Consider the following 15,799-nt stretch of genomic DNA (forward strand, 5'->3'; position numbering starts at 1 on the left):
CACGCCATGGTCTGTTTCTCTTGCTGCTGGTTTCCTTTTCTGGTCCTGTGTGTTCCTGGGCAAACAACATGGATGTGTTCATCACTGCACCAGGTCCATGGCATGTATCTTTAACACAGCTGCTTCCATTGTCCTGGTGCCATGTTTGGTACTGGGGACAGGGGTGGGGGCGATAAGGAATGACCCACTTTTCCATGTAAAGAAAGCTATGAAATCTTGAGCAAAATAATTAATCTCTTCAGCCTCTAAGCTCTCTACCTTGATGGACTTCAAAAAGTTTGTGGAATTAAAAGATGTTTACTTTGGTGCAAAAATTTTTGAAATCTGTAGTTAAGTTTTGATAACACCCATTTCCATGAATTTTCTGAAGACCATTTTTAGTTTGTAATTTCACCTGATTGTTATGAAGATTGTATAAAATGCTCATTCATAGTCATACTCAGTAATTAGATAACTTCTTCCATGGGCCATCAAAGAAGGAGGTACCTTTCTCTGAAAGGAGGAGAGAATTTCCACTTTGACTATGGCCTTGTCTAAATAAATCAGAGTTTGTGACAAGAGGCTTCCATAGCCTTGACAGCTCATGGCAAGAGCCTTGGGTGATTAGTGACGTTATAAATAAGAGTGTCAATTGTTAAATCAACAACAGGAGTCACTGTGCACTTACTCCCCATGTAGAATCTCTGTCCTTAATGTGTTGTACTATGAGAATTAATGGTAAAACTAGTATTCAAACATTACTTTATACTTTGTGTATCTGTATAGGTGCAAACTGTTGAAATCTTTACTTAGTATATACTAAGTTGATCTGCTATATATAAAGAAAATTAACTACAAATCTTAACGAAGAATGGAATGCGAGAGGGAGTAGGAGATGGGATGATTTGTGGGTGGGAAGGCGGTTATGGAGGGAAAAGCTGCTATAATCCAAAAGTTGTACCTTCAAAATTTATATTTATTAAATAAAAATTTTCTAAAAAAAGGTATCTTCTTCCCTTCTCAGGTCCTCACTCCAGTTAGCCAATCTCCTTCATTGTGCACCTGAATAATTGATAAACTTAGTTCCTAAATCCTCATTCATCATTCTCATCAGCCAAACTTTCTCAAGCTCTCCATGGAGAACTCCAGGTCCCTTGTCCATCATCAGTCAGTGCAGGGGGTAATTTCCATTACCAAAGTTGTGTCCACAAAATACAATGCATCCCATAGACAAACTCAATCTATGTATGCACAATCTGCTCAAAACGTGCCTGAACGGAAGGAATGATGAGCTTAGAGTGAAAACTTAGACCAAGCCCTGATGGGGACGTGTGCCAGGCCTTGAGCTAGGTAATAGACAGTACAAAATACTCAGTTGTCCTTAGCTCTCAGTTTTGATACTAGGAACCTGTTGTTTAGTAACTTCCTCTAAACACATAGTACAATGGTTTATACGCAAATAGATGCTAGATAAATTAATTTGTCTCTAAGAGCAGTCAACAGGGACCCAGAACAGCGTCGTGTCTTCTTGGTGAAGTGTCTTACCTGCAATGCATGATGATGAGTTTTTTATTCCTTACCTGCAATGCATGATGGGATCGGACAATGTTGTCTTCACAGATCCCTGCCTTCTCTAAATGTTGCTAAATAGTGGTTGGGAAATTAGAAGATAATTGCAAGAAGAGACATTTGTACCACCTGTCTTTTGGTGAGGGAGTAGGATTTGAATTATAATATAAACCGCCTTAGTATTTCTGGCTTCTAGGATCAGTTTTGTGGGTTGTTTTTGACTTGTCATAAGCACCGTGTTTAGATTTTTATTTCAAAACTAGAATACAGTCATGAAAAGTGAGTTAAGGTGACATAAGGTACAGCATGGAGTTGACACTGGGTCTTTTAAAGTTGTTGATATAAATTTTAGTTTCTCCATAAATATTTGGTGACAAAATCTCTTTTCTGTCTGAGAGAGGTAAATATGCCACTCATCCAGAAGTGACTGCCCAGGGGGTAGAATTATCTACAAAATTTAGCTCAGTGTGAGTTTGAAGTAATGACTTCCATAAGCAATTAGGCTTACAAACCCAGGTTCTCTGAAAATTGTGCTTATTTGTATTTACAGTTTGATTTGTATATATTAAATGAGTAATGATTGAGAGAAAAGCATGTATTCCACAATTCATGTTTCTGTTTTATGTTTTAAAAAGACTGATTTCCACCACAGTAAATGTTACTGAATGCAAAAGCATTGAGGAATGTATATTACAGACCCCCAAATACATCCTTGCATCAATACTTAAAGTTGGGTTATAGCCAAAACTTTAAATTTAGGAAACCTGAACGATGATTCATGTAAAATCTGCCATTTTGCAGAAGCCTGGAAATAGCAAGTCCCCTTCTCAAGGTCAGTCTGTGAACTCACAGCAAAGTTGGAGTCTTCTCTTCTTTGGCTAAATAATTCCAAAGGTTTTGTGCTGTGTTTGGAGCAAAGAGACACGGATGGTATTTGCAACTCAAGTCTGTGTAGAAAGCTCAGAACAGCCAGGCTTCCTGAGTTCTTGTTTTAGCCATTTCTCTAGGTCAACCTGCTCATCCCTAAGCTGCATCTTTCATTGCTTCTCACACCGCATCCCCCCACCCCGCCCTTACCTATCATTGCTTCCCCTTTATACCTTCTTTCTATGCCTGTCTCTTGTGTGAAACTGTCACTTTTTTGATCCCTCTGGCCTTGGTTCCCCAGGACCAAGCTCCACAGCATCTCCGTTCTGGAGTTCTAGAAGGATTTGACTTCCGATGTTGAAAGTTGGCGCGTGTACATTCGTATCTGGTATTTCTCATTGTGGTTATTTTTGAGCCACTCAATGATTTAATGTTGACTGTGGAAACGTTACCTCTGTCACCTGACACTTTGAAGACAAATTCTTTCATCCCAATGTATCCCAGGGAGCCACACTGTTGAGTCCTGGATGGAATGCTGGATAGGATCTGACAGCCTTGTTTGCTAATGGTGATCTTCTAGAGGGAGTGAGGCCACGGAGATCACACATCGGATCGCTGAAGGAGAAAGTAATTCAATCTCTGATGCTACTTAGGTGAACAAAGCTGTTACATTAAGCTGGCGCAGGTGTGTAAGCATAAGAATCTCTCATTCTAAACTGGTAAAGGCATTCCTCAAGAAATACAGAGGGGGAAAGAAACCTATTACTCCTGTTTTTTGCTCCAGCTTCCACAGGGAAAAGAAGTCATTTTCCACATCCATGTGAGCCGTTAGGTTTCTAATGTCTCAGCTCCCAATCTAGGCTAATGGCTCTGAAGGAAAATTGGCCTCTGGGACACTGCGTTGAAGACATGCCTGTAGAATAGTCAGTGTGGAAAGCCAGTGGGAAGAGTCCTGTTTCTGGCTCTACCAGACTAGCTTATATCAGATCAACTCTCCTACGGAATGAAATTATAAAAACTGGATTAAAAACAAACCTGTCGGAACGCATCCACACTTGTCACTGTGCTTGAGGGACTGTTCCGCTGAGCAGAAGGGGAGTGCAGAAAGAACCTGACATTTGGCTTGACACTTCTCCCAAGCCCTTTCTGATTTATACACAGTGGCTGAGAGGCAGAGAAGCGAGGCAGAGCTTCTGGCAGGCAGGCACACTGCACTATGCAGAGACTTACCCAAGAGGAGAGCTGGTGAAAAACCCAGGCTGCCAAAGCCCCCAGCAAGCCTTAGACCTCAGGGCAAACAAGAACTAGACCAGCCCTCCCAAGGCCTGGAAGCAAGATTTGAGTCATCTCAATTCTCAATTAGATTAAACGGATCTGTTTCTAATCTAATTGCCTAATAGTAGCTGACGTCTATTCTCTCTAGGAGGAAGGTGACATCACCAGAGCCTCAAATTATCTCCACAAGTTTCCAGAAAACACAGGCACTTAAAAAAAAATGAAAGGAAAAGAGACACAGAAGAGAAAAGCTTTGTGATATTGGATTAAGCAAGGGTATTTTAAACATGAAACCAAGAGCACAGTTCATCAAAGAACAAACTGATACGTTAGACTTCCTTAAAAATGAGATGAGACCTCCCATTCTTTGAAAGACTTTAAGAGAGTAACAAGACAAGCTACAGAATGAGAGAAACTATTTGCAAGTCACATTTGTGTTAGAGGATTTGCATCCAGAATATGCAAGGAATTCTCAAAACTCAATTATAAGAAGGCACCACAATCCAATTCTAAATAGGCAAGGAATGGGGACGATCACATCACCACAGACGATATACAGATGGCAACTAAGCACAAGAACAATGCTCAACATTATGCGCCATTAGGGAAACACAAATTAAAATCATGAGGTACCACCTCATATCAGTTTTAATGGCCAAAAAAAAAAAGAAGCAAAAGCAATTAGTTGGAAATCCAGCTACAAGGATGTGAAGCTGTTGGTAATCTCATATATTGCTGGTGGCAGTGGGAAACGGTGCAGTCACTTTGGAGAAAAACAAGTTTGCATCTCTTTTTTTTTTACAATTATGAATGCATCTGAAAATATGATCTAGACATTCTACTGCTTTTTTGTCTTTACAAGTTAAGTGAAAACTTATACTCATGTCAAATTCTGTATATGAATGCATGGAGTGATTTTATTTATAACCATTCCAAACTGGAAACAGCCCAATGGCCTTAAGCTAGGGAATGGATTAAAAAATGCGGTGCCCTCTTTCTACTGGAAGGAATAATCACATTCAGCAACATGGATGACTCTCAGATGCACTATGCCAGGTCAAAGGAGCCCCTGTGAAAAGTCTGTATACATGCTGAGTGATTCTATATATGACATTCTCAAAAGAGGCAAAACTACAGAAAACCGATTACTGAGGATGAAGGAAGGAGTTGACCAAAAAGGGTCATGGGTAAATTTGGAGGGATGATAAAACTGCTCAGTTGAAGGTGGTGGTTATTACATGATTATGTTTGTCTTGGTCAAAACACTCAGAACTGTATTTCTGGGGTCAGCGCTGTGGCTAGGCAGGTAAAAGCCATGGCCTGCAGCTCTGGCATTCCATATGGGTGCTGGTTCAAGTCCCAGCTGCTCCAACACTGATTGAGCTCCCTGCTAACACACCTGAGAAGGCATCAGAGGATGACCCAAGTCCTTGTGCCCCTACACACACATGGAAGACCAGGCAGAAGCTCCTGGCTCCTGGCTTTGGTCTGGCCCAGCTCCAGTCATTGTGGCCATTCATGGAATGAGAACCAGTGGATGAAAGTTCTCTCTCTGTCTCTCCCTCTCTCTCTTTCTGTAACTATGTCTCTCAAATAAATAATTTTTTTTAAAAAATTGTATTTCTACTTTTTTATTTTTTTAACTTTTATTTAATGAATATAAATTTCCAAAGTACAGCTTATGGATTACAATGGCTTCCCCCCACATAACGTCCCTCCCACCCACAACCCTCCCCTTATCCACTCCCTCTCCCCTTCCATTCACATCAAGACTCATGTGCGATTCTCTTTATATACAGAAGATCAGTTTAGCATACATTAAGTAAAGATTTCAACAGTTTGCTCCCACACAGAAACATAAAGTGAAAAATACTGTTTGAGTACTCGTTATAGCATTAAATCTCAATGTACAGCACACTAAGGACAAAGATCCTACATGAGGAGTAAGTGCACAGTGACTCCTGTTGTTGACTTAACAAATTGACACTCTTGTTTATGGCGTCAGTAATCACCCTAGGCTCTTGTCATGAGCTGCCAAGGCTATGGAAGCCCCCTGAGTTCACCGACTCTGATCATATTTAGACAAGGCCATGGTCAAAGTGGAAGTTCTCTCCTCCCTTCAGAGAAAGGTACCTCCTTCTTAGAAAATTGTATTTCTACTTTGGAGAATGTTTCTATCTAAGCACAATTAAAAATCCTGAACTTAACACATAAAACAAACATAAGAAGATTCTGAAACAGAAAGAGAGAAAAAGGCACCTTGAGTCTTGAGGAAGAATACCTGTAGACAGTAATCAGTTATATATAAATAATGTAACAGTTTAATAAACAGCGCACCACCAAACAAACTGTACAAAGAGATACACTCAAAATCTTTTAGATAATACTAGAAATAAAATAAATAGAAGTGGAATTCTAAAGAATGCTCAAGTACCTCATAAAGAGATAGGAAATAGAAAATAAAGAAACAAATAAGCAAACAGAAAATAAGAAAGAAAAATTCAAGCTTTAACAGATCAATAATTATACCAAGTATAAATGGACTAAGAACATCCATTAAAAGACAGAGATTAATAAAGTGGATTAAAAATATGACACTACATGCTATCTGCCAGAACCTTACTCAAATATAGAAGTGTTAGCACCTGTAGAGGAAAAGGAAGAGAGAGATATCATGCAAATATTAATCAAAAGAAAATAGGGATAGCTATGTTAATACCAGGTAAAGCTGACTTCAGAGAAAAATAATAATAACAGAGAGGGATATTCTATAAGAACAAAAAAAATCACTCCTCCAGGAACACACAGCAATCTTCAATCTGTACACACTAAATGAGAGAGATACAATATATAAAGTAAAAACTAATGGAACTGAAGGAGAAATGGAAAATCAACAATATAATTGGAGTTTTCAACACTACTTTCTCAACAACTGTTAGAACAGCTAACATCAAGGGTGTTAAAAAACTCAAAAACATCACTAAGTAACAGGATCTAACCAATATTTATTGAATAATCTACCCAACAACAGCAGAATACACAACCTTTTCAAGTACCTAAGGAGCATATACTAAGATATATCCCATCCTAGACCACAAAACAAATCTCAAAAAACTTAAAGGAATTAAATCTTCCAGAGGGAACATAATGAAATCAAGAAAGATATCAACAACTGAAAAATACTTAAAAAATCTCAAAACAATTGGAATTCACATGAATATTTCCAAATAATCTAAGTTAAAGAGAATGTCTCAAGAAAATGAGTTGAATAAAAATGAAAGCACCCAGCCAATGGAACCTGTGAGACATAGCTAAAGTAGTGTTGAGAAGAAATTTTGTAGCACTAAATGTACATATTAGAAGAGAGAAAATGTCAAGGGGCCGGTGCTTTGGCTTAGAGGGTAAAGCTGCCACCTGCAGTTCCAGCATCCCATAAGGCCGCAGGTTCGAGTCCCAGCTACTCCATTTCCAATCCAGCTCTCTGCTATGGCCTGGGAAAGCAGTAGAAGATGGCCCAAGTCCTTGGGCACTCATGTGGAGACTCTCATGTGGGAGACCCCAAAGAAGAGAGAAAATGTCACAAATCAGCCCTCATCTTAAGAACAAAGAAAAGTAAAGTAAAATAAACCTATGGTAAGGAGGAGAAAAGAAATAAAAAAGATAGAAGCAGAGATCACTTAAATTGAAAACAGAAAATTATAGAAAATCAGGGAAAAAGATTTGATTCTTGAAAAGATCAATTCCAATGACAAACCTTGAGAGAAAAGACAAGTTACTAATATCAGGAATAAAACAGGAATATTACAGACTCTGAAAGCATCGGAAGTATAATAAGGAAGTACTATTAACTTTGCATAAATACATTTGACAACTTAGGTGAAATGGGCCACATCGCCTGCCCCCCAAAATACAAACTGCTGAAATCCATTCAATATGTAATATGCAACTCTAATAGGCCACTCACTATCTTTTAAAATTTTTTTTGACAGGTAGAGTCATAGAGAGAGAGAGAGAGACAGAGAAAGGTCTTCGTACCGTTGGTTCACCTCCCCCCACCAAATGGCTACTCTGGCCGGCGCTGCGCCAATCCGAAGCCAGGTGCTTCCTCCTGGTCTCCCATGCGGGTGCAGGGCCCAAGCACTTGGGCCATCCTCCACTGCCCTCCCGGGCCACAACAGAGAGCTGGACTGGAAGAGGAGCAACTGGGACTAGAACCCGGCGCCCATATGGGATGCCGGTGCTGCAGGTGGAGGATTAACCAAGTGAGCCATGGCACCATCCCCAGGCCATTCACTATTAAAGATACTAACTTCATAATTATAAATTCCCACAAAAGCAATCTCCAGGTACAGATGCTTTCACTATAGAATTCTTATAAATGCTTTAAGAAGAATTAATACCTGTTCTATACATAGAACTATAATAGAACAACAGCTCAAAAAATGGAAAGAGGAGTGAAACCCTTCCCAATTCATTACATGAACATAGCATTAGCTTGTTCCAAAAGGAGTCAAATGGCATGTAAAAAAGGATGGAAAAAAGAAAACTAGAGGAAAATAACCCTAATGAATACAAGTGCAAAAGCTCTTAATAGGACACTAAAAAATAAGCTTCAGAAATACATCAAAAGAATTATACATTAACTAAGTGGAGTTTATTCCAGGGATGAAGCCTGGTTCAATAGTTGAAAATCAATTGATATAACCCATTACATTAACAGATTAAAGAGGAACCACAAGATCATAATCAATCAATGCAGAAAAAGCTTTTGACATAATTTAATACCAACTCATGATAAACCTCTTAGAAAAACAGGTACATCCCAGTGGAAAGAAGGGGCCATCAAAGAAGGAGGTACCTTTCTCTGAAGAGAGGAAAGGACTTCCACTTTGCTTATGGCTTGGTCTAAATAAGACAGTTTGTGAACTTAAGAGGCTTTCATAGCCTTGGCAGCTCATGACAAGAGCCTCGGGTGATTAATGATGTCATAAATAAGAGTGTCAATTCTTAAATCAACAATGGGAGTCACTGTGCACTTACTCCCCATGTAGGATCTCTGTCCTTAATGTGTTGTACTATGAGCATTAACAGTAAAAGTAGTCTTCAAACAGTACTCTCTACTTTGTCTGTCTGTGTGGGTGCAAACTGTTGAAATCTTTACTTAGTATATACTAAGTTGATCTTCTGTACATAAAGATAATTAACAATGAATCTAAATGAAGAATGGGATGGGAGCGGGAGTAGGGGGTGGGATGGTTTGCGGGTGGGAGAGTGGTTATGGGGGAAAAACCCCTATAATCCAAAAACTGTACTTTGGAAATTTATATTTATTAAATAAAAGTTTCCAAAAAAAAAAAAAAGAAAGAAAAACAGGTACAGAAGGGAGCTGCCTTAACTTGACACAAATCATTTACAAAAACCATTCATTTTTTAAAAAGATTTATTTTTATTTACTTGAAAGACAGAGTTACAGAGAGAGGCAGAGAGAGAGAGAGAGAGAGAGAGAGGTCTCCATCTGCTGGTTCACTCCCCAGATGGCCGCAATGGCCGGAGCAGCACTGATCCAAAACCAGGAGCTTCCTCCAGATCTCCCACGCGGGCACAGGGGCCCAAGGACTTGTGCCATCTTCCACTGCTTTCCCAGGCCATAGCAGAGAGCTGGATTGGAAGAGAAGCAGCCAGGACTAGAACTGGCACCCATATGGGATCCCGGTGCTTCAGGCCAGGGCTTTAACCTGCTGCGCCACAGTGCCAGCCCCTAGAGAAACCTGTTTGTTCTTGAGATTTCATTTAATGCTGAAAACCTGAGCTCTCCCGGTCTGGAAGCAGGAACAAGGCAAGGATATTTGCCCCGCCACTTTTATTCAACATCTTATTTGATGCTCTAACCAGTGCAATAAGGCAAGAAAAGTTAATCAAATGCACAGATTACAATTGTGTATGTAAAAATGTCAAGGAATCTGAAAAAAAAAAAAAAAAGATCTTACAACCAGTAAGTGATTTCAGCAAGATTGTAGTATATATAGGGTAAATATTTTATAAATCAACTGAATTAATATGTACTAAGAATTTGCTACGCTTAGGATCCTTGGTTGCTGTTATCACCCTGTCTTTTACACTACAGTGTCTGTTTAAGAATTTACAGGAGGTGATAATGGAACGAACCAAGGCCTTCAGCAACCAGGCAGTCAACTAAATGCTGCTACAGGGATGTACTCGGCTCCCCACCCAGGAGACAGCAGCTTGAGACATCGCCCCATGCCAGCGAAGAGTACCTCACCACCCCATGTCAGCAGGAAGTAGCTCTAAAGACAGATCATCGTCCCTCTACCCCTCCTGGACTTCTGGGGTTAATGTAATCCCATACAACTCCTGCTTTATAAAGAAACAAAAGGGGAGAATGTTAGTAAAATGGTGCAGTCACAACACCATTCTAGGCTCCAGCCCCTGCTGCCATTGCTGGAAGCCAGGTAGCAACATGGCCCAACCACCGATGTCAGCCCCACCCCCACCCTAATGGGATTCGCTGCTCCTACTTCCCTGCCTGCCCCCACCAAAGTTTTAAAAGGACCTGTTCCTGAACACGTGGCTCTCTTTCTCTCCGTCTCCTGATCTCTGTCTCTCTCTATGTCTCTGGATCCTTCTCTTATGCTCTCCTTCTCCCTCTTTGCCTTCTTTGCCCCTTCCCTGCAGTCTGTTGGGTTTCCCCAGTAGACCCTTTCCCATAAAAAAAAGTACTAAGAATGAACCAGTGGACACCAAGATTAAGAGCCAATGCCACGACTCACTAGGCTAATCCTTTGCCTGCAGCGCTGGCACCCTGGGTTCTAGTTCCAGTTGGGGCGCCGGTTCTGTCCCAGTTGTTCCTCTTCCAGTCCAGCTCTCTGCTTTGGCCCAGGAGTGCAGTGGAGGATGGTGCAGGTGCTTGGGCCCTGCACCCGCATGGGAGACCAGGAGGAAGCACCTGGTTCCTGGCTTCGGATCAGCACAGCGCACCGGCTGTAGTGGCCATTTGCGGGGGGTGAACCAACGGAAAAGGAAGACCTTTCTCTCTGTCTCTCTCTCACTGTCTAACTCTGCCTGTCAAAAAAAAAAAAAAATGTAATATGTATTACTATTTGAAGAAAATGAAACAAGTATAAATTTTAATAAAGTATGCATAGTACTCATACATTGAAAAACACAAAATATTGACAAAATAAGAAAGATAAATAAAAGCTAAGATATACTATGCTCATTAATTGGAATGAGCATATATAGTAAATATGCAATATATAAAATATAGCAAAAATGTCACTTCCTCCCAGCTTGATATACACATTATTATAATTACCATCAAAATTCTAGTAAGACTTTTTTAGATAAAGACAAATTTTTAAAAAAATTACATGGAAAGTAAATAAACTAGAATAGTTCAGATCATTTTGAAAATAAGAATGCAGGAGACAGTATGCCCAATTTCAAGATTTCTTATATAGCTGTAATGATCAAGCAGGTGTCAGTGGTGGGAGGATAAATATGTAGGTCAATGGAACAAAAGAGATAAACGAGAAAGAGACTCTGAGGGCTGGTGTTGTGGCATCGCAGGTAAAGCTGCTGCCCACAAGGCCTGCATCCCATATGGGCCTGATTCAGGTCCTGGCTGCTCCACTTCTTTTTTTTCCCCAAATAAATCTTTTATTTAAGAAATTAAACTTCATGTATTTCAAAACTGCAACTTTCGGAATATAGTGAAATATAGAAAAAATAGGTCAATTCAATTATCATTGATGACTTCAATCTCCTACACACAACTCTTCATTTATAAGCACTCATCACGATCTCTTTAAAAGCTATAAATCAAAAGTTAACAGAAGGAGAGAAAGATAAATCCAGTTTCATGGATGGCAATTTTATCAAATGTTTCACCAGCAGACTCAAGATGCATACAAAGTTAGCAAGAAGAAAATTGAGCAACAAAGTTTACAAACTTGAGCTTACTGCTGTATTGTGAAATGATATACCAAAATTGCTGAATATTCATATTGTTCGTCATTTTGGATTTATTTACAAACTGAAGCATACTGAGCCATAAAACACCTTTCTATAATTTTCAAAACACTGAAATAGTAGCATATTTTCTCACCATGGTGATATTAGCTAAAAGTCTGCCCCAAATTAAGGCATTATTAGTGCCTATAAATTTAAAAGTACCTTTTTACCTATAACCCATCATTCAAAGAGGATACCATCATAAAAATTAAAAAATATTTTGGACTAAAATGTAATGTAAACAAAGCATATAAAAACTTGTGGAATGCAGCTAAAACCATATTTAAAGTGAAGTAGAGTTTATAAGTAAGCTTAAATATTGTGGAAGCTATATTTATAGTTTTAGCACATATTCAAAGAAAGTACGAAACATGAATGAACAAAAAGTTAAGAAAAAAGTAAAGAAAAAGTGCCAACTAGAATCCCAAAACGCAAGAAAATCAAATAGTCACAAATACGCAATAATGGAAATAAAGAAACATAAAAGTTACTCTTTTAAAAAGGTTGCCGGAAGGATACACCCTGACAAGACGGTGGGGGTGGGCTGGGGTGGGAGGTGGCTAATACTACTCATACAGTGGAGCATCACTACTGAGTCTCCATTAGTTACAAGCATGGAAGACGGTGTTATTTGTTTTGCCAATGAATTGCAACATCAAATCTAATGGGCAAGCTGATAGAAAAGTACAACCTGTCAAACAATGATGTAAGAAGAAATGAAACAGACGGTCCCCTATTAACAGTGGGTTGACATGCGATTCTTTGACTCTTCAAGGGTACGGGACATGCAGGATAGGCTTGTGCTGCTGGGCAGTGGCAGCAAGCTGCAGCTCCGAGTCAGTCACATGATAACACAGAGTTGGGGAACATCTGGCCCCCAGGGTGTGCAGGGACAGCAAAGTCATTTGGTCCGGCTCTGCCAAGGTAACCACAGGAGGGACTCAAAATTCAGTGAATCTACAGCGGCGTGCTAATAAAAGCTAATAAATCTATATTAGCCATAATATTGAATGCCTGTGAATGATGTTACAAATATCCAAATGGCCCTAGGCAGAACAAAGATCCCCCACTCCCGCAGCAATGTGTATTCTGCAGTGTACTTGGCTGCTAAACTGTGATATTCCGCAGGTTATGTGTATTAAGTGTATTTCTGACTTATTGCATTTCCAACTTACAGTGGGGTTCTTGGGACATAACCCCATCATAAGTAAAGGAACATCAGTATCCGAATAATCTTATTACTAATTGTGTTAGCCAGGGTTCCCGCAAGGAAATGGGCCCAGCTGTATACATGTAACCTAACACGATGGAGGCTGGCACGTCCCAAAATTTGCAGCATGAGTCGGCAAGCTAGAGACCCCAGAGAGCCAATGATGATGTTGCTGTAATTCCAGTCTGAAGGTTGGCAGGCTTGAGACCCAGAAAGATTGAATTCAGCTCTGAAGGTAGGGGAACTGCTGTCCTAGCGTGCAGGCCAGCAGGCAGGAGAATCTGCCCTTCTTCAGGAGAGAGTCAGTCTTTTGGTTCTATTCAGGCCTTCAACTAAGGGATGTGTCCCACCAGCATTAGAAGGTCAGATTCGAATGTTGATATTATCCAAAAACACCCTCCCAGCAAGATCAAGAATAGTGTTTGACCAAACAGCTGGACACCCACCCTGTGGCCCAGCCAAATTGACACATAAACTTAACTCATCACATTAATTCAAAGAATTGGAATTCTATTTAAACATTGTCATCTAAAAAAACCTCCAAGCCCAGATGGTTCCATTAATGAATTATTCTGAACATTTGAGGACAAAATAATATCAAGCTTATACAAACACTGCCATAGAATGGAAAATGACAGTCAGCTGATTTTTTTGAGGCCAGTATAATTTTGAGAACAAAATCTTCAAGAATCTTATGAAAAAGAAAAGTTACAGTCAAGTTTATTCAGATTGTAGATACAAAAATCCAAGCAAATGCTAGCAAACCAGATTCAGCGATATATTAAAGGAGACATGTGACATGGCTAAAATGCAAATTCGACTTAGTTACATAAGAATCAATCAGTATAACATCATATTAACAGAATAGAGGAGAAAAATCATGTATTTCAATAAATGAACTAAAAATATTCAGTGACATCCAACACCCACTCATGATAAAAGTTCTTAACAAAATAAAAAAGACCTTAACTTTTTAAATCTGTCTATTTACCACAAAACCTTATAGCTAGCACCATACTAAATAATAAACAAGAAAGAAATTCCCCTGATTGGGAATGAGACAAAGATATCTGCTACCAATATGTATTGTCATGGAGATTCTAGTCTATGCAATGAGTCGAGAAAAATAAGTAAAAGATACTAAGATTGAGGAAGAAATTGTCATTTATCATTGTTCATAGTCAACATGTTGGTATCTATCGAAAGTCCAAAAGAATCTACAGCTACTTTAGTAGAATTAATAAGGGAACTTCTTTATATGAGAACAGAATACAAAACTATTTTTATTTATGTAAGCAACAGCGATTAGAAAATAAAGAATTTAAAATAATATTATTCAGAAATGTATCAGATTCAGTTTCTTAAGAAAGTTAATTTAGGGGCTAGCATTGTGGCATAGTAGGTAATGCTACCACCTGTGATGCCGACAGCCCATATGAGAGCCAGTTCTTGTCCTGGCTGTTGCACTTCTCATTCACCTCCCTGCTAATGGCCTGGGAAAAGCAGCGAAGATGGCCCAAGTGCTTGGGCTCCTGCCAACCACCTGGGAGACCCAGATGAGGCTTCTGGCTCCTGGTTTCAGCCTGGCCCAGCACTGGCTGTTGCAGCCATCTGGGAAATGAATCAATGGATGGAAGATTTCTCTCTCTCTCTCTCTCTCTTTCCCTGTCTCTCCATAACTCTTTCAAATAAATCAATCTTAAAAAAATCTAATAAAAATGTACCAGATCTCTAGACACACATACACAAAAACATTTAGAGAAAATAAAGATGATATAAATAAGCAAAGGGCTCTATTACATTCCAGCATTTGGAAGATACAGTATTGTGAAGATGTAAATATTTTCCATCTTATTTACAGATTCAACAAAAATCCATGTTTGTGATCTTTTTTAGTGACAGTTGAAGGACATTTTATAAAATCTATGTGTAAATGCAGAGGGCTCAAGATGGCCAAGATGCTCTTGAAGAAGACCAAAATTGGAGGACTTACATGAGCAGATATCAGGACGGTGATTAGAACAGCGCTATTCTGGTGATAGGATAGACCCACAGGCAATTGGAACTGAATACAGGCCATAACCAAGCCAAAGGTACGGGCTCCTGATTTAACCCACTGTTGTCAGTGCACAGCACTAGAGGAGATACTGCTGATAAAGCAGGTGAGCCAATGGGTGATTCTTTGAAACCCGTGACCCTGCTATGGTTTGAATGCAATTTGCCTTCTGGCCTTAAGCAGGACTTTAAATCCCAATTGCAAAGTTAATGGTACTGAGAGGGTAGGGACTTCATCCAGTGATGGAGTTTAGGAGGTGGGCTTAGTGGGGACATCTGTGAGAGGGTCATCATTGGGGACATCTGCGAGAGCGTTTGTTCTAAATCCTGAGTCAGGGCCAGTCGTCCTTCCTGCTCCCTGGCTTGCCACAGCTTCCTGCCTCTGCCCACACACCCCCCACCCCCAACTGCCATCCAGTGTACCCATCACAGGGCAAGCCAACAAGGCCTGTCCAGTCTAGGACTGTGAAGCCCCAGAGCCATGAACCAAAATGAACTTCTTTCCTTCCTACGTAGTCTGCCTTGGGTATTTTGCTATAGTGACGAACAACTGACTAAGAGAGAACCTTTACTCTCACCTTAGACTTTAGCAGTAATAAACTCAGTATGCGTTACTGTTCTAGATGGGGAAAGTAAAGTGAAGTTTCAGGGTGACATTACAGAGAATACCTATGATTTCAGAGAAGGCAAAGACTTAAGTGGAACAAAAAGTTTTTATCTATGAAGGAAGAGATTGGTAAATTGAACCACACTAAGATTATGCATTTCTCTTCATCCAAGGAGACCATTAAGAGAATGACTCATTCACAGAGT

Source organism: Oryctolagus cuniculus, chromosome 14 (genome assembly GCF_964237555.1).
Source record: "Oryctolagus cuniculus chromosome 14, mOryCun1.1, whole genome shotgun sequence".
Classification (NCBI taxonomy): domain Eukaryota; kingdom Metazoa; phylum Chordata; class Mammalia; order Lagomorpha; family Leporidae; genus Oryctolagus; species Oryctolagus cuniculus.